Below are 21,051 nucleotides of genomic sequence, written 5' to 3'. Positions count from 1 at the left end.
CTAGATGGCATCTTCTTCCAATAGAAGGCTGTTTTGTCTACATGGAAAATCTGTTGTTTAGTGTAGCCACCTGCTGCTTCACCTTGCACTTTTATGTTATAGAAATGGCTTCTTTCCTTAAACCTCTACTACCTTCAAACTTTTCTCCTGCAGATTCCTCACCTCTCTCAGCTTTCACAGAATTGAACAGAATTAGGGACTTGCTCTGGATTAGGCTTTGGCTTATGGGGATACTGTGGCTGGTTTGATCTTCTATCCAGACCACAAAAACTTTCTCCACATTAGCAATAAGGCTGTTCTGCTTTCTCATCGTTCTTGTGTTCACTGGAGTAGCACTTTTAATTTCCTTCAAGAACTTTTCCTTTGCATTCACAACTTGGCTGTTTGGTGGAAGAGGCCTAGCTATCAGCTTATCTCGGATCTCTACATGCCTTCCTCACTAAGCTTAATCATTTCTGGCTTTTGATTTAAAATGAGAGATGAGCAACTGTTCCTTTCATTTGAATACGTAGAGGCCATTGTAGGGCTATTAACTGGCCTAATTTCAGTATTGTTGTGTCTCAGAGAGGCCCAAGGAGAGGGAGAGAGATGGGGGGAACAGCCGGCCAGTGGAGCAGTCAGAACACATACAACGTTTATCACCATCTTATCTGGGTGCAGTTTGTGGTGCCCCAAAACAATTACAATAGTAACATGAAAGATCACAGATCACCATAACAAACATAATAATAATTTAAAAGTTTGAAATATTGCCGGAATTAGCAAAATGTGACACAGAGACACCAGCTGAGCAAATGTTGTTGGAAAAATGCCAATAGACTTGCTTGACACAGGGTTGCCACAAACCTTCAATTTGTAAAAAACGCAATACCTGTGAAGTGCAATAAAGTGAAGCACAATAAAATGAGTATGCCTGTAGTGAGATTTAGCAAATGTGACTTTCACAAAATGAATACATAAAAATCAACTGCATGTTCATACTTGGCAATAACCAGAATGACCTCATTAACAACAGCAACAAAAATATAAAGTACCTAGGAATACAGTTGACCCTTGAGTAACACGAGGGCCAGGGGCATTGACCCCTGAGCAGTCAAAAATCCAAATATAACTTCACAGTCGGCCCTCTGTATCCACAGTTCCACATCTTCAAATTCAACCAACGGCAGACTGTGTAGTATTGGAGCACATATTCATTGGAAAAAATCCACAGATAAGTGGACCTGTACAGTTCAAACCCATGGTGCTCAAGGGTCAACTGTAAAACTAACAAAAGATGTACAAGTTTTTTATATAAAGTATTTTTAATTGAAGTGAAAAGCACTGGATGAAGATCCAAACAAATAAAGGATTTTACTATAGATATGGTAATACTATAAAGGAAAGAAAGGGGATGATTAACACAAAAGTCAAATGGTTTGACCTCCAGGGGATAAGGAAGGTGATAGTTTACTTCTTAATTTGGATGGTGTGTACACAAGTATTCATGTTTCTAGTTCTTTAAACCGTACATATAAATTTTATATTCTCTTTAATATGGATGAAATATTTTACAGTTTTAAAAAAGGTCTAGAACAAACTTAGTCCAATTAATGCAAAAAGTACATAAGTCTGTTGTGTGCCACACCACAGCGTTCCCACATTTTACAAGTAGCGCTTGAGAGAAGATACTAATTTTGTAAACTTTGAGCAGTGTGTCTTGAATAATCATTTCATCTCCCAAAGAGGAGGCAGCAGATGTTATAAAATTCTAGAATAAACCCCTTCAGGAAACATTCAGTTTTAAGTGTAACTGTCTCTACTTTTTAGTTTTAAATGGAAAGGCTTCTATGCAAAGGTGTTTATATAAATGTTCGGCTGTTTACCTCTGCGCGCAAGGTAGAAAAGCAGAAATATGATGACAATTCAGGAACATTCAACAGGCATAGGCTCAACAATGATGGAAAATTTAGGGAGAGTAACCTATCTACCTCATTAGCCTAATCCATTCATGTTTTACAAGTAATTTGTTTCTAATGGTAGAGAGAGCACCAAAATTTTGCAGATGATTTACTTTTTTGAAGAGTGTGAATTATGGTGGGTTGAATTATAGGGAAATAAATTATATTTCATTTGCATACCAATATGCTCCTTGGGTGGGTGAGAAATGCCCAGAGATACATCTGGCTCAGGCATCAGCATATAACCCATAGCCTGGCTTATCTGTGTAGCAGACTGTATTTTCCAAAAAAGGCTACTGCAGTATTTCTTGTTCCACATGCTCTTCCAGAAACTTTCCACTTCCCTATCAAGAGATGGAATCTATTTCCCTTCCCATTGAACCTGACCGGCCTTTGTAACTGCTTCAATGAACAGAATGCACTGTAGGGATGATGTGTGATCTCCTAGGGTGGGTCATAAAAGATAAGGTTCCTGCCTGACTTTCTCTCTTGGGTCATGTGCTTTGAGAGCACTGAGCTAGCACAGAAGAAGTCTGGCTACCCTGCAGCAGTCATGCTGCAGAGACCACAAAGAAATAGAGATGCCAGAGGAGCCCAGCTGTTCTAGTCTTCCCAGCCCAGGCTTCAGACATATGAGTGAGTGAGCTTCAGATGATTAAAGCCTCCAAGCCAATGCAGCTGATGCTGAGTGGAGCAGAGGTGAACAGTCCATGTTGAGCCCTCCCCAAATTGCAGATCTGTGAGCAAAATAAATATAGTTGTTGCTTTAAGACACTAACTTTGTTGTGCAGCACTAGATAACTGTTGTCATTCATAACTATGGGAAGGACATTGAATGCAAATGTCATCCTCTCATGTACCCAAAGGATAAAAGACTGAGAACCACCAACCCAAACAACATGCCTTCTTAAAAACCAAAATGATGGTACGATATTTTACCCAAAAAGTAGCAAGCACCACCACTGAAAGTTAAATCTGATTTATGATTACCACTGATCTTTTGCCACTGATCAATGATTCTGATTAGTGGGTATCTTTATAAACCTATTATTTTAAAAAAAATTCTTTAATATTTTTGCTTTCAGTATCTTCAAAGTATCTCTGAGATGCAGGTTAACAACCTCTGCTTATAAATGAAATTTACTCCATTACTGTATCTCCCTTTCATTTTGGTCTATTTATGTTGGTATCTTCAGCACAGCATCAGGTGTCCTCCTCAAACTCAATGGAACCAAAGTGAAATCACTGCTATTGGATGTTAGTGGAATTAGTAGAAAGTAATCAGATTTTAGAGCCAAATAAAATCCTTGTTCACTTACTGTGTGACTCTAGGCAAGCTACATAACTTTTCTGAGTACTTTTACTGACTTGTAAAATGGAAATAATACCTGTCTTGTAGGGTGGTTATAGAATTAAATGAGCCAATATATAGAAATATTTAGCATACTTCGTACAACTAATAGGAAATCAGTAAGTTTCCTTTCCTTAACACCTCTGTTTGGTTTCTTTTTAAAACTGAATGCCAGCCTAAAGGAGTATAAAGCCCCTGCATTTGCCTGCTAAAAGTGCCATCCAGAGAAAGTCAGGCTCAGCTGCCTACCTGTGAGTGCTGCTCCAACACTTGGAAGTAGGCCTCCAGCCCACACCGGGAACTTGAACAGGAGCACTTCACTGTGGCCCTCTGTTCTGCTTTGCTTTGTTTTAGTTGTTGTTTAAATGGTAAATATTTGAGCAAAGTTAACTCTGCATTCCAGCTGCTTTTTCCTTTATTATCGTGCATCTTCAGCAACAAAGAACTGATATATATCTTTTCATTTGGAAGTCACTGGGGGACTTTATGCCACAGAGATGCCTGAACTGAATTACTGAAGGTGGCAAAAAACAGGTAACCCAGGGGTTTTAGAGGTTTTGGCCAGTAACCTCAAAATATGAGCAGACAAAGTGATGTTATGGGGAAAGACAGAACAAGCTACCCTTCTGGATATCTTCATCTGGTTCATGCTCAGCCTCTAAGTGCAAGATGAAGCTCCTGGGGTACACAAAGCACATGACTGAGAACCAGAAACCTGCCTCCCAATTGCTACATGATCTCAGGAAGTGACTTTGCAGGCCTCTGGTTCTTCATCTGGGAAGCTGTGGAATTAGCCGAGATGACCAAAACATGTGATAGCTGACAGGTGCCTCAAGACCACCTGGTCTAACACTCTCACTTGACAGGTGAGAAGTGAGGCCCAGAGCAAGCCAATGGCTTTCCTGATGTCACACCTCTCACAGCTCATAGACTAGGGACTGGCTTCCAAGGTTTTCCTGCTGTCACAGATAATCATTCCACAAAGTCCTATTTAAAAATTATTTGATTCTGATGGTAATGAGGAAGGGGCACAATGTGCATTCCTACTCAAAACAGTTCAAAATGACTCAACAGGCTGAATTTCTGAGTTACCTTTCTTGCCTAGGAAGGACTCATTACTGTCTTGGATAACACATTATTTCCTCGTCTGGAAAGGCTCTGTAAGTAGTTTTCACTTTATACGTTCCAGAACATGAAGGGTGAATTTCAACAGTATCATCGATAATGTCCCTTTAAAGTGGCAGGTACCCAACAGGAACTGATGAACTCTGTGCTCTATAACCTCCTGGTGATGGGGTCTATCAGGCTATGTGCCAAACAAGGTTCAGACCCAAGCAAGGTGCTGGGCAAAATATTCTGGCAAGACTAAGGGGGGGTCTTTATCTTCCAAGTCATTACCTACCTACCCCCTATCCACATATTTCTTAATTCCTCCTGCCTAGGGAAAAAGAGAGGTTCTTAAAGGTTAACAGGTCTAACCACAGGTGACCATACTGAAGAACTCTGATTTGCCCAAAGAAAAATACTTGCATGGGTAGAGGGGAGAGTGAAGTTTCCTGGCCCAGCCACTCTAGAAGTCTGGAGCAAGGGGCAGAGGAGGAAAAGTTCCTCATTCCTTATTCAAATTAACATAAATCAAACACTACGACCTTAATTAAGAACTAAACTGGAATTTGAATATTTGAATCCTTCACTAAAACAAAAATTAGAGCCAAATGTGGAGAATGAAACAATGAGAAAGATAAAGGAGGGCCTATAACCAGGAAATACACTGATGTAATGGAAACGAGCCAGCATGGAGGACAAGCCCAGAGGAGGCTGAGTGAGGCATGCTGTCAATGTTGGCATGTTTTTATCTGTTGGAAAGACAATATGGGTATGTCTGGGAGAAGGGTGGAGAAAGTAGGGTCAACCAGACAGACAACTCCTTGCCAGGCAGGTTCTAATATACTGATAGTTTGAATGAAAATTTCCTTTTAAGAACGTAAACTCTTTGTAGTTCCATGTTTATGAAGTGAGATTCTCTCTCCATTACAGTTCTCAGACAGGTCTCATAATCTGAGGTATGTGGGAGTAAAGAAAGGAAGCTGGAGAAAAACAGTCCTCTCTATCCAGTATGGCAGCCACTACTAGCCAAGGCTACTGAGTGCTTGAAACATGGCCAGGGACACAGAGGGACTGATTCTATTTTAAATTTTACTTAACTTTAGTTGAATTAAATTTAGAAATAGACACTGATTCAGTTAATGGAAAATTGATATGCATGTTTGGAATGACTTGGGTATGTGAATCCACCTTTTCAACTGTAAATTTTAATCTAAATATAGATCATATGTTTTCTGTGAAAATTTACTGTTCAAATTTAGATGTGCTATAAGTGAAAAATGTACACTGGATTTCAAGACTTAATATGAGAAAAATGCAAAATATCTCATTAATAATTATATTAATTACTGTTAAAAATGGTAATTTCAGTATACATTTGGTTAAATATATTAAAATTAATTTAACCTGTTTCCTTTTTTTTTTTTTTAATTAATTTATTTATTCTTTTTTTTTTTTTTTTTTGGCTGTGTTGGGTCTTCATTGCTGTGCATGGGCTTTCTCTAGTTGAGGCAAGCAGTGGCTACTCTTCATGCAGTGCACGGGCTTCTCATTGTTGTGGCTTCTCTTGTTGCAGAGCACGGTCTCTAGAGTGCAGGTTCAGTGGTTGTGGCGCACGGGCTTAGTTGCTCCGCGGCATGTGGGATCTTCCTGGGCCAGGGATTGAACCCGTGTCCCCTGCATTGTCAGGCGGATTCTTAACCACTGCGCCACCAGGGAAGCCCATCCTTTTACTCTTAAGTGGCTAGTAGTAGATTTAAAATTACGTAGAAGGCTCATATTTGAGGTTCACATTATATTTTTATTAGATAGTGCTGCTTAGATTCTAGAAGGTCTAGATAAGAATATCATTTTTTAAAAAACATCATAACCAGTAGATATTTTGGCTTCTTTGTCAAGATCAAACTAGGGAAAGGTTATACTGTCTGAAGAGTCCAAAGATAGTCTTTTTTTTTTTTTAAGAGATATGCCCCTTCCTTCCTTCCTTTCCTTTCCTCTTCCTTCCTTCCTTCCTTCCTTCCTCCCTCCCTCCCTTCCTCTCTTTCTTTCTTTTTGGCTGCGCGTGGGCTTTCTCTAGTTGCAGTGCGGGGTGGGGCTACTCTTCATTGTGGTGCACAGGCTTCTCATTGCAGTGGGTTCTCTTGTTGCGGAGCACCGACTCTAGGAGCGTGGGCTTCAGCAGTTGTGGTGTGTGGGCTCAGTAGTTGCAGTGCACAGGCTCTAGGATGTGTGGGCTTCAGTAATTGTGGCATGCAGGCTCAGCAGTTGTGGCTCACAGGCTCTAGAGCGCAGGCTCAGTAGTTGCGGCACACCGGCTTAGTTGCTCCACAGCATGTGGGATCTTCCCGGACCAGGGATCAAACCTGTGCCCCCTGCATTGGCAGGCGGATTCTTAACCACTGCGCCACCAGGGAAGTCCAAAGATAGTCTTTCTAATTACACTCTCCCAGTAAATTAAAATTTGACATTTGGTTTACAAGCCTCAGATTAATTTGTGTCAATCAACCAGTATCTGATCAATTAAAGTAAAAACGACACTAAAATTGCAGACCAAGACACTGACGAAGGGAGTGAGCTCTGAAACAGAACAGTAACCCCTAATGTGGGTCGTATGGTATCCTTTGTATTTATGCATCTCTATAATTCAAATATTTGATAATAAATATCACGTTCCATTATTCTTCTTTTACATGACCCAAAAAAGAAACCACATTAAAAGTAAAGAAACAACTACATATAATCCCAATATATATACATACATATATTCTAAAGAAGAAACTACTTTAAATACCCTCTGAACACAAAAATCAAATATATGGCAAATGATAATAATTATATATACTTCACATGTACAAGAAAAACTTCATCAGCTAAAGAAAGTTCCCCTTAAGATTTTAACCTAAAAAAACCCCAGAAGATCTTTGACCTAAATCACTATGACAAACTAAGCCTAACAGATCGCTAGTGGGAAGCAGCCGCATAGCACAGGGAGATCAGCTCGGTGCTTTGTGACCACCTAGAGGGGTGGGATAGGGAGGGTGGGAGGGAGGGAGATGCAAGAGGGAAGAGATATGGGGACATATGTATATGTGTAACTGATTCACTTTGTTATAAAGCAGAAACTGACACACCATTGTAAAGCAATTATACTCTAATAAAGATGTTTAAAAAAAAAAGATACAGGCAAAAAAAAAAAAACACAAAAAACTAAGCCTATCATTATCATCATAGGAACCTCGGGATCTTCTACCACCCCCAGAAATTGTATTCAATGACAGCAGCATCCATGCTCACAACATTCCAGAGAGGCAAGGATTAGCTCTCACATCCATTTTAAGAGCTGGTAACTGATCAATCACAGAGAAGTTAAATAGCACGTTCAAGGTTCAACAGTTGAAAAACCTAAAAGCTGTGATTTCTGCTTGGACCCTGAGCTGTCATTCTGGAAGCTGCCACCAGATGTGTAAGGTGCTTATTAATGGAGCAGTAAGCTCATCTCAGAGGGTCTCTTTAAGGTTTGATACCAGTAGCACACAACTTGGTCAATTGTGCTTTTTCTCCCCCTATAAAAACAGAACTTAATATAGCAGCATAATTAAATAACAAATCTTTAATCACTACCTTTGTTTTATGAATTAAAGATATAATATTTACAAAAATTAAAAAATACCTTCAAATTAAGTATCTCTTCCCACTAAATTTCACTATTTTAAATCTACATCGAATTTAAACCTGGGTTTATTCCAGACTCTAATCAGAATTCTCCCTGAATTAATTCTAGATTGCAATTTCTCCAAGTCTCAGATTTTCAGAATAGCATAGAAGTTCATCACATAATTTTCCTGAGTTAAACTATTCTTACTCCTCCTGCCTGATTTTAGCTTCAGAAGCCATTAGTTTCACAGGGCATCTAGGGTCTCATCTGCTGGGGCCGTCCTCCCTTCACAGGATGTACTGTCCTTCTACCTTTCCCACACCCTTAGCCTTAAAGAACGTTTTCTGGGTTTAGCCCCTTCCTCCCCATGGCTTACCTCTGCTCCACTGCCCACTCTGGGCCCCCATTCCCAAGCAGAAAGAACCATAGACGCAGCCATCTTGCTCTCTCCACCCTGTGGTCTTGTTCCAATCAGGGAAACATTCCTATGGCAACCAACATGCCCCACCATCTCACTCCCCTTCCTTGAAAGTTCCCTATTTGCATGGCAGACGTTTGGCAAGGACACTGAATTACTTTAACTTGCCTAGCAACTACTAGCTTCTTCCAACCTCTCTAAAGGGGCTTACTTTTTTCTTCTTTATCTTTCAGAACACACGCAGGGGCTGGCGGGTTGGCTGTGGAAAGAGCAGCTGCCAAGTCAGCTTCGCCGGGTACTGGCCTGCAGCACACACAGCTGTTGGGCAAACTGCAGCCTCCTCTTGCCCCAGGGATTGTACCCACAGGCTCAAGGCAATGGCCCAAGAGTGGGCAGCTCTAAGGCGTTCACTCTGGGCTAGATCTAGGGAAATTTCAATTCTTAGAGAACCAGAGATCTTGCTCATCCTCAGCTATAAGAATTGAATTACCAGTACATTTGCCTCCATTCAGAAAAACAGGTTTATCCATCCATTATGTTGTGCACTTAGGACCCTCAGGTATTTTAACTTACAGATTATATTGTACTCATTTAGGTAATTTTGGTATCAGAAACCAACGTGGTTCCAAAATGACTGATCCATACTTTCCCCCTCAGCGAATTCTGAAGAAATAGTTGGTATCTATTACTTTCTCTGAGAACCCATAGAGGTGAAGGACAAAGAGGTTTCAACAGTGAATAAACTGTGTTTCTCCTGCCTTTGTGCTGTTCTGCTGATAAAATTCTGTGCTTGCCTGGTAACGCTTCAGAACAGAGGGCAACAGTGGATCCTAGCTCCTGAAAGCAACTGACAAGATCATCACGTCAGATCCTGGAGGAAAACAAAAGCTACTGCCTTCCACAAGGAAAGCAAGGCCACTGATGCAGAATGGGGGAGTTGCCAATTTAGGCCAGGAATAGAACAAAAAGTTGACCCTGGTAGGGGCTTTTTATTCACTTTCATGACTTGACAAGGACAATTTTTATCCCGAGATCCTATTTTAGTGAAGACACATAGTAAGTACTCAGTGAGCATTTACTGAAGTGAAACATATTATACACTGTTGGTGAAAGTATAAATTGATACAGTAATTCTGGAGGACAATTTGCACTGTTTAGTGACACTAAAAATGCACACACTTTCACTAGTAATTCCCCTGCTTTGAATGTATCCTACAAATATATTTACCAAAAAATGTGAAAAGATATGTACAAAGATATTTATTGCAGCATTGTTTGCAACAGGATAAATCTGGAAACAACCCAAATGCTGATAAAGAGAAGGTAAGTTAAATTATGACATGCCATGACAATGGAATACTATATAGCCATTAAAGTGAGGTAGATCTATATGTACTGATATGGGCAGATATCTAAGATATATTGCTAAGAAAAACATATTTCACAACAGAATCCATATACATTTCCATATATACATATGAAAGTATACATGTGTGTTATGTGTATATATGTATGTATATGTATTTATGTATATTTATGTGTGTGTGTGTGTAGATAAAGAGAACATTAGATCAGACCAGAGCCTCCCATCAAGCCTCTTAGATAGCCTCAACCACCAGAGAGCAGACAGCAGAAGCAAGAAAAACTACAATCCTGCAGCCTGTGGAACAAAAAACACATTCACACAAAGATAGACAAGATGAAAAGGCAGAGGGCTATATACCAGATGAAGGAACAAGAAAAAAACCCAGAAAAACAACTAAATGAAGTGGAGATAGGCAACCTTCCAGAAAAAAAATTCAGAATAATGATAGTGAAGATGATCCAGGACCTCGGAATAGGAATGGAGGCAAAGATCGAGAAGATGCAAGAAATATTTAACAAAGACCTAGAAGAATTAAAGAACAAACAAACAGAGATGAACAATACAATAACTGAAATGAAAACTACACTAGAAGGAATCAATAGCAGAATAACTGAGGCAGAAGAACGGATAAGTGACCTGGAAGACAGAATGGTGGAATTCACTGCTGCGGAAGAGACTAAAGAAAAAAGAATAAAAAGAAATGAAGACAGCCTAAGAGACCTCTGGGACAACATTAAACATAACAACATTCGCATTATAGGGGTCCCAGAAGGAGAAGAGAGAGAGAAAGGACCAGAGAAAATATTTGAAGAGATTATAGTAGAAAACTCCCCTAACATGGGAAAGGAAATAGCCACCCAAGTCCAGGAAGCGCAGAGAGTCCCATAAAGGATAAACCCAAGGAGAAACATGCCGAGACACACAGTAATCAAATTGGCAAAAATTAAAGACAAAGAAAAATTATTGAAAGCAGCAAGGGAAAAACGACAAATAACATACAAGGGAACTCCCATAAGGTTAACAGCTGATTTCTCAGCAGAAACTCTGCAAGCCAGAAGGGAGTGGCATGATATACTTAAAGTGATGAAAGGGAAGAACCTACAACCAAGATTACTCTACCCGGCAAGGATCTCATTTAGATTTGATGGAGAAATCAAAAGCTTTACAGACAAGCAAAAGCTAAGAGAATTCAGCACCACCAAACCAGCTCTACAACAAATGCTAAAGGAACTTCTCTAAGTGGGAAACACAAGAGAAGAAAAGGACCTACAAAAACAAACCGAAAACAATTAAGAAAATGGTCATAGGAACATACATGTGGATAATTACCTTAAACGTGAAAGGATTAAATGCTCCAACCAAAAGACACAGGCTTGCTGAATGGATACAAAAACAAGACCCATATATATGCTGTCTACAAGAGACCCACTTCAGACCTAGGGACACATACAGACTGAAAGTGAGGGGATGGAAAAAGATATTCCATGCAAATGGAAATCAAAAGAAAGCTGGAGTAGCTATACTCATATCAGATAAAATAGACTTTAAAATAAAGAATGTTACAAGAGACAAGGAAGCACACTACATAATGATCAAGGGATCAATCCAAGAAGAAGATTTAACAATTATAAATATATATGCACCCAACATAGGAGCACCTCAATACATAAGACAACAGCTAACAGCTATAAAAGAGGAAATCGACAGTAACACAATAATAGTGGGGGACTTTAACACCTCACTTACACCAATGGACAGATCATCCAAAATGAAAATAAATAAGGAAACAGAAGCTTTAAATGACACAATAGACCAGATAGATTTAATTGATATTTATAAGACATTCCATTCAAAGACAGCAGATTACACTTTCTTCTCAAGTGCGCACGGAACATTCTCCAGGATAGATCACATCTTGGGTCACAAATCAAGCCTCAGTAAATTTAAGAAAATTGAAATCATATCAAGCATCTTTTCTGACCACAACGTTATGAGATTAGAAATGAATTACAAGGAAAAAAACATAAAAAACACAAACACATGGAGGCTAAACAATATGTTACTAAATAACCAAGAGATCACTGAAGAAATCAAAGAGGAAATCAAAAAATACCTAGAGACAAATGACAATGAAAACACGATGATCCAAAACCAATGGGATGCAGCAAAAGCAGTTCTAAGAGGGAAGTTTATAGCTATACAAGCCTACCTAAAGAAACAAGAAAAATCTCAAGTAAACAATCTAACCTTACACGTAAAGGAACTAGAGAAAGAAGAACAAACAAAACTCAAAGTCAGCAGAAGGAAAGATATCATAAAGATCAGAGCAGAAATAAATGAAATAGAAACAAAGAAAACAATAGCAAAGATCAATAAAACTAAAAGTTGGTTCTTTTAGAAGATCAACAAAATTGATAAGCCATTAGCCAGACTCATCAAGAAAAAGAGGGAGAGGACTCAAATCAATAAAATCAGAAATGAAAAAGGAGAAGTTACAACAGACGCCGCAGAAATACAAAGCATCTTAAGAGACTACTACAAGCAACTCTATGCCAATAAAATGGACAACCTGGAAGTAACAGACAAATTCTTAGAAAGGTATAACCTTCCAAGACTGAACCAGGAAGAAACAGAAAATATGAACAGAGCAATCACAAGTAATGAAATTGAAACTGTGATGAAAAATCTTCCAACAAACAAAAGTCCAGGACCAGATGGCTTCACAGGTGAATTCTATCAAACATTTAGAGAAGAGCTAACACCTATCCTCAAACTCTTCTAAAAAATTGCAGAGGAAGGAACACTCCCAAACTCATTCTATGAGGCCACCATCACCCTGATACCAAAACCAGACAAAGATACTACAAAAAAAGAAAATTACAGACCAATATCACTGATGAATATAGATGCAAAATTCCTCGACAAAATACTAGCAAACAGAATCCAACAAGACATTAAAAGGATCATACACCATGATCAAGTGGCATTTATCCCAGGGATGCAAGGATTCTTCAATAAATGCAAATCAATCAATGTGATACACCATATTAACAAATTGAAGAAGAAAAGCCATATGATCATCTCAATAGATGCAGAAAAAGCTTTTGACAAAATTCAACACCCATTTATGATAAAAACTCTCCAGAAAGTGGGCATAGAGGGAACCTACCTCAACATAATCAAGGCCATATACGACAAACCCACAGCAAACATCATTCTCAATGGTGAAAAACTGAAAGCATTTCCTCTAAGATCAGGAACGAGACAAGGATGTCCACTCTCACCACTATTATTCAACATAGTTTTGGAAGTCCTAGCCACGGCAATCAAAGAAGAAAAAGAAATAAAAGGAATACAAATTGGAAAAGAAGAAGTAAAACTGTCACTGCTTGCAGATGACATGATACTATACATATAAAATCCTAAAGACTCTATCAGAAAACTACTAGAGCTAATCAATGAATTTGGTAAAGTTGCAGGATACAAAATTAATGCACAGAAATCTCTTGCATTCCTATACACTAATGATGAAAAATCTGAAAGAGAAATTATGGAAACACTCCCATTTACCATTGCAACAAAAAGAATAAAATACCTAGGAATAAACCTACCTAGGGAGACAAAAGACCTGTATGCAGAAAACTATAAGACACTGATGAAAGAAATTAAAGATGATACCAACAGATGGAGAGATATACCATGTTCTTGGACTGGAAGAATCAACATTGTGAAAATGACTCTACTACCCAAAGCAATCTACAGATCCAATGCAATCCCTATCAAATTACCAATGGCATTTTTTACGGAGCTAGAACAAATCATCTTAAAATTTGTATGGAGACACAAAAGATCCCAAATAGCCAAAGCAGTCTTGAGGGGAAAAAACGGAGCTGGAGGAATCAGACTCCCTGACTTCAGACTATACTACAAAGCTACAGTAATCAAGACAATATGGTCCTGGCACAAAGACAGAAACATAGATCAATGGAACAAGATAGAAAGCCCAGAGATAAACCCACGCACCTATGGTCAACTAATCTATGACAAAGGAGGCAAAGATATACAATGGAGAAAAGACAGTCTCTTCAATAAGTGGTGCTGGGAAAACTGGACAGCTACATGTAAAAGAATGAAATTAGAATACTCCCTAACACCATACACAAAAATAAACTCAAAATGGATTAGAGACCTAAATGTAAGACCAGACACTATAAAACTCTTAGAGGAAAACATAGGAAGAACACTCTTTGACATAAATCACAGCAAGATCTTTTTTGATCCACCTCCTAGAGTAATGTAAATAAAAACAAAAATAAACAAATGGGACCTAATGAAACTTCAAAGCTTTTGCACAGCAAAGGAAAGCATAAACAAGACGAAAAGACAGCCCTCAGAATGGGAGAAAATATTTGCAAATGAATCAACGGACAAAGGATTAATCTCCAAAGTATATAAACAGCTCATTCAGCTCAATATTAAAGAAACAAACAACCCAATCCAAAAATGGGCAGAAGACCTAAATAGACATTTCTCCAAAGAAGACATACAGATGGCCAAGAAGCACATGAAAAGATGCTCAACATCACTAATTATTAGAGAAATGCAAATCAAAACTACAATGAGGTATCACCTCACACCAGTTAGAATGGGCATCATCAGAAAATCTACAAACAACAAATGTTGGAGAGGGTGTGGAGAAAAGGGAACCCTCTTGCACTGTTGGTGGGAATGTAAATTGATACAGCCACTCTAGAGAACAGTATGGAGGTTCCTTAAAAAACTAAAAATAGAATTTCCATATGACCCAGCAATCCCACTACTGGGCATATACCCAGAGAAAACCGTAATTCAAAAAGACACATGCACCCCAGTGTTCATTGCAGCACTATTTACAATAGCCAGGTCATGGAAGCAACCTAAATGCCCATCGACAGACGAATGGATAAAGCAGTTGTGGTACATATATACAATGGAATATTACACAGCCATAAAAAGGAACGAAATTGAGTCATTTGTTGAGACGTGGATGGATCTAGAGACTGTCAGACAGAGTGAAGTAAGTCAGAAAGAGAAAAACAAATATCGTATATTAATGCATGTATGTGGAACCTAGAAAAATGGTACAGATGAACCGGTTTGCAGGGCAGAAGTTGAGACACAGATGTAGAGAACAAACGTATGGACACCAAGGGGGGAAAACTGCGGTGGGGTGGGGATGGTGGTGTGTTGAATTCGGCGATTGGGATTGACATGTATACACTGATGTGTATAAAATTGACGACTGATTTTAAAAAATGCAAAAAAAAAAGAAAATAATATAGAATTAACAGTAAATTATGGTACAGCCTTACAACAGAATACTAAGCAGCCATTAAATATATCATTGTATCTACTATTAATAGAATTCTGAGGAAATAACAAGATTATGTGAAAACTTTGATATTCTATGTTAGACATTTTTATATTCTTTGAGATTTTTGTCCAATGAACATGCATTACTTCTGTAATTAATTAAAAAAAAAATTAAATCATTTCCGGAAGGATCTGCAGAAACTTTAATACTAGTTACCTTTAAATAATGATACTTAGGAATCAGAGAATAGGGAGGAAGACTTATTTTCACTTTATAGCTTTTTAAAATGTTAATTAATTTTAAAACAAAGTAAGTCTTATACTTTAAAAATGTTAATAATTCATAACTGTTTTCATATTATTAGTTTAAAAAAAAATAAAGCCAGCAGGTTATTTTTACCATTCAGGTATATACCGTGTAACTAATACAGGAGTCTCTTAAACCATCCACAGCTGTTGTGGTAACTGAGAAACTGCAGAAGTGGAAGCAGCAGCTCACATAAATTGTTTACAAAGCCTGTGCTTTTAATGTGCTGAACAGTAAATATTTCAAAATGATTAGAAATTAAGAAATCCTATTAGAGCTATGTAAATTAAGGTAAAAATTGTGAAAAACACATTGCAATACACAAAAAATAAGCCAAAATTAACATCTCTTCCTAATGCTTGAGTCTTTTTGTTTGTTTCTTTGTTTTTTGGAGTTGGAGGAGAGGAGGAAGCAGAGAAATAACTCTTGCTGCTAAATTAGAAATCATAAGCCTCAGAAGCCCTGAACATATATAAAAATTAAGAACCAATAAACTGGATCCAAGGACTCTAAATGATGTTTAATCAAATAAAAAGTCAGAAAGCCAAAAATGTGTCTTTTTTGGGAGAGTACTTAAAATGCAGAGAGGGACAGCTGAAGAGAAATTTCCCTTAGTCACTTTCAACTCAGTAACAAGAAAATGAGAACCATGGTATAAAATTAATTTTTTCAACTTCCAAAGGTTAGAAAGAACACTCCATTTTTAAAAATACAGCATTAAAATTCATTTTCACATTATTCCAGCCTCCCAAATATTCCTACCTTTTTCTTACAAACTCAAGAGAAAAAATTTCCCGTGGTACTCATTATAAAACCCCAGAATGCTCTTGACACTGCCATTTTAACTGTCTATTGTTCTCCTAACTCCAGGAAATGTCTGAAAGCCAGACATAATGACTGTTGTGACGGTTTTCAGTAACAAGAAGTGAAGTTTCCTGTCAAAAGAAGTGCTCTCTCCATTTTGATCACATGTAAAACAAGATGCTTCAACAAGCACCTTCATAGACAGAGCAGCTTCTCTGAGACCCTGAAAATGTACTACAAAGGATGAAAGAATGAATCAAAATGACAGATAAATTTGTGGGAGTTTTTTCCTTTTAGCTAAAGCAAACTATATGATTTATTTCCCAAGTAGCATTGATTCCCTGGGCACAGAACTGGCTTTTTACTCTAGAACTGTTAAGGGTAGGTTCCAAATATTAATACAACAAAGGAGCAGAAAAAAAAAGTTGGGAGTTGGTACTAGATCCTCAACTAAATGGAGTGGATATGAAACACATTACATAATAATGTTCTCCCAATAACTGCTTAAAGTCACCAAGGTTCATAATCTCTCATGACAACTGAGAGGCCCAAGTCTTCATTAGACTTCTGGTCAGGTGAGCAGAAAGAAGGAGGAAGAGTCTTGGACCAGGATTCAGAAGCCCTGGTTTAAGTACTACAGTCCTTGACCTGCAGAACCATGGAAAGAAGAGACTCACCCTCATTTGCCTCACTTCTCCCACGTAAATGAATGGGAATGGATGTGCCAGATCAAGTGAGGTAATATGTGGAAACAATCTGAAAAAACTGGGATGCCAAAATGGTCTTACTATTAAAGAAAGGAAGAGTTTGCTTCTGTGAAACTCTTATACAAGTATATTCCTGTGTGACTCAGTTTCCTTATCTGTAAAATGAGAATAATAATAACACTCACTTCATGGATACTCTGAGGATTAAATGAGAGAACATACAAGATGTTCTCAGAAGAGTGTCTGGCATAGACAAAGTAAATGCTCAAAAATATTAGCTATAACCTTTAGTACAAAGCTACTTTATTTACTTAGAACTGTGGATCCCTAGTATTGGAGCGTCCCTAGATGTTACATAATTGTAGCATACAGTGAAAAATATGAGACACAAACATAAAGTAGGAATAAGCTATTGTCCATAGCACCTGCCTTGTAACTAGTGGCCCAATCAGGCACAAAGCAATAACGACAGAAGGATGGCTGGGATAGGACTTGGACCAAGTACAAAGCAACTCTGAGTATAGTGAGACGCAAAACACTACCAATCTCTCTACTAAAGGCTAAGAGACTTGTACACTGAATATGATATGCATGGGGGCAGAGACTCTGTCTCTTCCCTATGCCTGACTGGTTCCAGAGTAGGTTCCCCCCCAAATATTTGAAAGATGGGTAAATGGAGGGATGGGATGAACACAGGTAGTGCTTTCAACACAATCCTCTTGCAGAGTTCCTATCATAATACAGACTGCTCAATATTAAGACAGTCTATATGAAAGAAAAAGGAAAACCCCAAAGATGTATGTATCCTCGTACCTTCATTCATCAAGTATTAACTCAGTGTTCACTACAGGTAAGGCAAAGGGCAGAAGTTGTTTTATGAATAAAGGTTTGTTTATGTAATTACAGAAATCTAACCAAGTTTTCAGGGTCTTGAAGAAGTTGGCCTCCTACATGGACTAAAATTCAGTCATAGTGGACATAACTAATTACCTACCTCCCTAATTGGCTTCTACAGGCAACTCTTCTCTGCATCCAAACTTTAGCAATGCCATTTAAGTGTCAAGACATTTTTATCTTAAGAATCCAAGGGAAACTGAAAGTCTTGTTCAAAGGATGTAATTGTACCAGCCAGTTTCCAAGGGATTTAGAAGCATGTAATTAATTACAATAATACCTTACAACAAATTCACACTGATGGAAGGAAGATCTGTGTGACAATACTGAATTATGGACGAGTTTTAAAGAAGTGGAGTTTTATTAGAGTAATTCAAATTAAATGCTAATAAAATATTACCAAGTAGAAATCCTCGTAGGACTACTTTAACGACTAGAATCGCTCATAATCAGTACATAGTTAGGATGCAAATAGATGCAAGTAAGGCATTTGAAAACAGCCCTTTCTCTTAAGCAGGTTAATATGTTTCTTGTCAAATTTATTTACACTATTCATTTGCTCAGTGGGTCCTTTCTTCATAGATAAAACAAAGTAAACTTCAGACTTACCTCGAAAAAATTATTAAAGACCATGAATTAATGGGCTACAAATGGATGACATTGCGGAAGAGAGATCCAGGGCTCTGTCAGATGGCTGCAGCCAACTACATCTCAATTTATTTTTAAATGAGTGTTTATACTCTTCTGTTCATGCACGTTTATCACAAGAGGCTCTGTCTGTGCATACAAAGCAAAAAAGGACTGCTGAATAAAATCAGTGTGTTGAATGGAGTGGGAGAGTGGGTGGAGGGGAGTACCTACCCTTTTGCCTTCTTTTCTATGTTATTTTCCTTTCCTCTCTTACCTGGTATTCTGGGATACACTCCAACACCTTGTTCAAACTGAGGAGCCTAAGGAGCCTGACAACCTAGACTCAGAAAAGGCACGTGTGCAGATGCTTTTTGCAGCTTGTGTAGAATCATCAGACCTTGGTGAATGAAGCTAGCACATATCCAAAGCACTCCAGAAACTGCAAAGAATGATCCACGTTACTCATCTGACACAACCGCCTGTGAGACAAGAAGGCAGATGTCTTCATTTTACAAGTAGGAGAGGTTACGGACGCAATCAGGGCCGTACCGTCAGAAAATGATAGAGCCCAGCGTCGAGTCCAGTCCTCCCCCCCACACAACACTGATGGCCCCACACAACACTGCCTAGAACTTAACAAAGCTTTTTTTTTTTTCTTCCCACACCCTTACAGTAAACTGACAGCCCCTGGCATCGATCTCTTATATCCATGGGAAGCAGAATCCTGGGTGGAGAAGGAGTCATAGCCCTCGGCCTCACTGTGATTTCACAAGGGACTTAATAGGTTCTGGAACAGCTACTTTTCAGATGTTAAGCACAGTTTTATCTGCATCTTCTCCTCTGCCAGTGAAAAACATGGTTTGGGGACAATGTCCAAAGAAAATTACCTGTTGTTGTGAATGTTTAATTCTTAGTAAAGTTGAGAGGGACACTGGGGGCAGGAGTGGCTAGGCTTGTAGGGTAAATGAGAGCCAACTGAAACGCATTTTGCAAACACAAAACTTAACAAAAATGCTTAATTAAATTACCTCCAAACTTTGGATGTTCTCCTTCCCTTCTTTTTGGAAAGAATGATTCCATATAAGGCTCATGATACTCTACAACCATAAGTAATATATTACTATGGGGGGGGGGAGGAATCATGTTTTCATTGGAGGCATAGCAAAAATCTGATAAAATTATAATATCAGTTCAGGTTTGGGGAAATCTCAGGATTGGAAAGTCTTAAAACAGTCTTAATATTATACCATTGAGTGATTCCCACACCTGGAATGCACCAGTGTCCCAAAGAAGGGATTATACTCAGCTGGCTGTGAGAACCACTATCAAGCAACCCCCAGAGACCAGGCAACCTGGTGAGTAGCCAGTAGCCTGTTAAGTCCATGCTGCTCCCTCCCCCAGAAAAGCTTACTGATAAATCCTAAAGCAGGCAGTTTTAAAATAGCTACTCCCTCCTGGCTTTTGCAGTTTGGAGAGTTGCAAACCTCACGTTTGCTGATTACTCTAATGAGCAGCTGGAACTGTTCACGAGAGAAGGTAGCCAGCAACATGGATTTCCAGGACTACACTTTGAGAACTGCAGAGATTTGTGAAACGCCTCATAACTTTGATTTTTTTTTTTTTTTCCAAACCCAGTGCACTGAATCCAGCCTCACAGATCTTCATTTAGCATTTATTAGGGGCAAGGCACTGATGTCGGCTACCTTCTGACTTTGGATTCAGAGTAAAACATGACAACTTAGCCACAAGCAAACAAACAGACCTAGAGATACACACACACACACACCCACACACACAACACACACACACGAGAGAGCAAATACTACTAGTGAACCTGTTGAGAATATCATTAGGAAGGACCTGTGCGGTCAGCAATGATTACCATAGCAACAACAGCCAATGGGGACTCCATTATTGCTCTCAGTGCAATGATGTGAAATCTGAGTTTCCCTTGGGAGGTTTCTGTTGGCTTTTGTAAGAGGCCTGGAGAGACTTTTGTGTACTTTTGTCTCTGGCAGAGAGGAATGTTCTCTTCATTAAAGGTTGCTCACAGTCCATATACAAAACAGAGACTAAAGGTTCAGAACTCTATTATTCACTGATTTACTTGTTTTTAAACAGTCATCAGAAACTGTTCAGGGAGTTCCCTGGTGGTCTAGTGGTTAGGATTCGGTGCTGTCACTGCCGTGGCCCGGGTTCGATCCCTGGTCGGGGAACTGAGATCCCACAAGCCTCGTGTTCAGCTCTAGCCTATTAAAAGCCATTCAGTCACTCACATGGGAAGGTTCCCTGCTACATTAGACCAACTTTTAACCTCACTTGTTCCATTTGGAATTAACACTCCTCTGATACTGTGATCCAACCGTAAACTGTCAGCCTGTGAAATGGTCTGAGTGCACTGAAATGATCTTTAGCAATCAAGCCAAACTGAATTTGGCTTTTTGAATTAAATGCAAATGCAGATATATTTTCCTTTGAATGCACTAAGTATCTCATGGTTGACACTGAGTCTTTAGCAAATAT

At 38.7% G+C, this 21,051-nt stretch overlaps 1 non-coding gene across 1 annotated transcript; it reads left to right on the top strand.

The window, feature by feature from the left end:
* Nucleotides 1-20,672: 20,672 nt before the first annotated feature.
* Nucleotides 20,673-20,744, top strand: TRNAD-GUC (transfer RNA aspartic acid (anticodon GUC)). The gene has a single exon. It is a non-coding gene; the product is annotated as a tRNA-Asp (tRNA).
* The last annotated feature ends 307 nt before the right edge of the window (nt 20,745-21,051 follow it).

This window comes from Eschrichtius robustus, chromosome 6 (assembly GCF_028021215.1).
Source record: "Eschrichtius robustus isolate mEscRob2 chromosome 6, mEscRob2.pri, whole genome shotgun sequence".
NCBI lineage: Eukaryota > Metazoa > Chordata > Mammalia > Artiodactyla > Eschrichtiidae > Eschrichtius > Eschrichtius robustus.
Note: the sequence above shows the minus strand (reverse complement) of the source record. Positions and strands in the feature narration are given on the sequence as shown.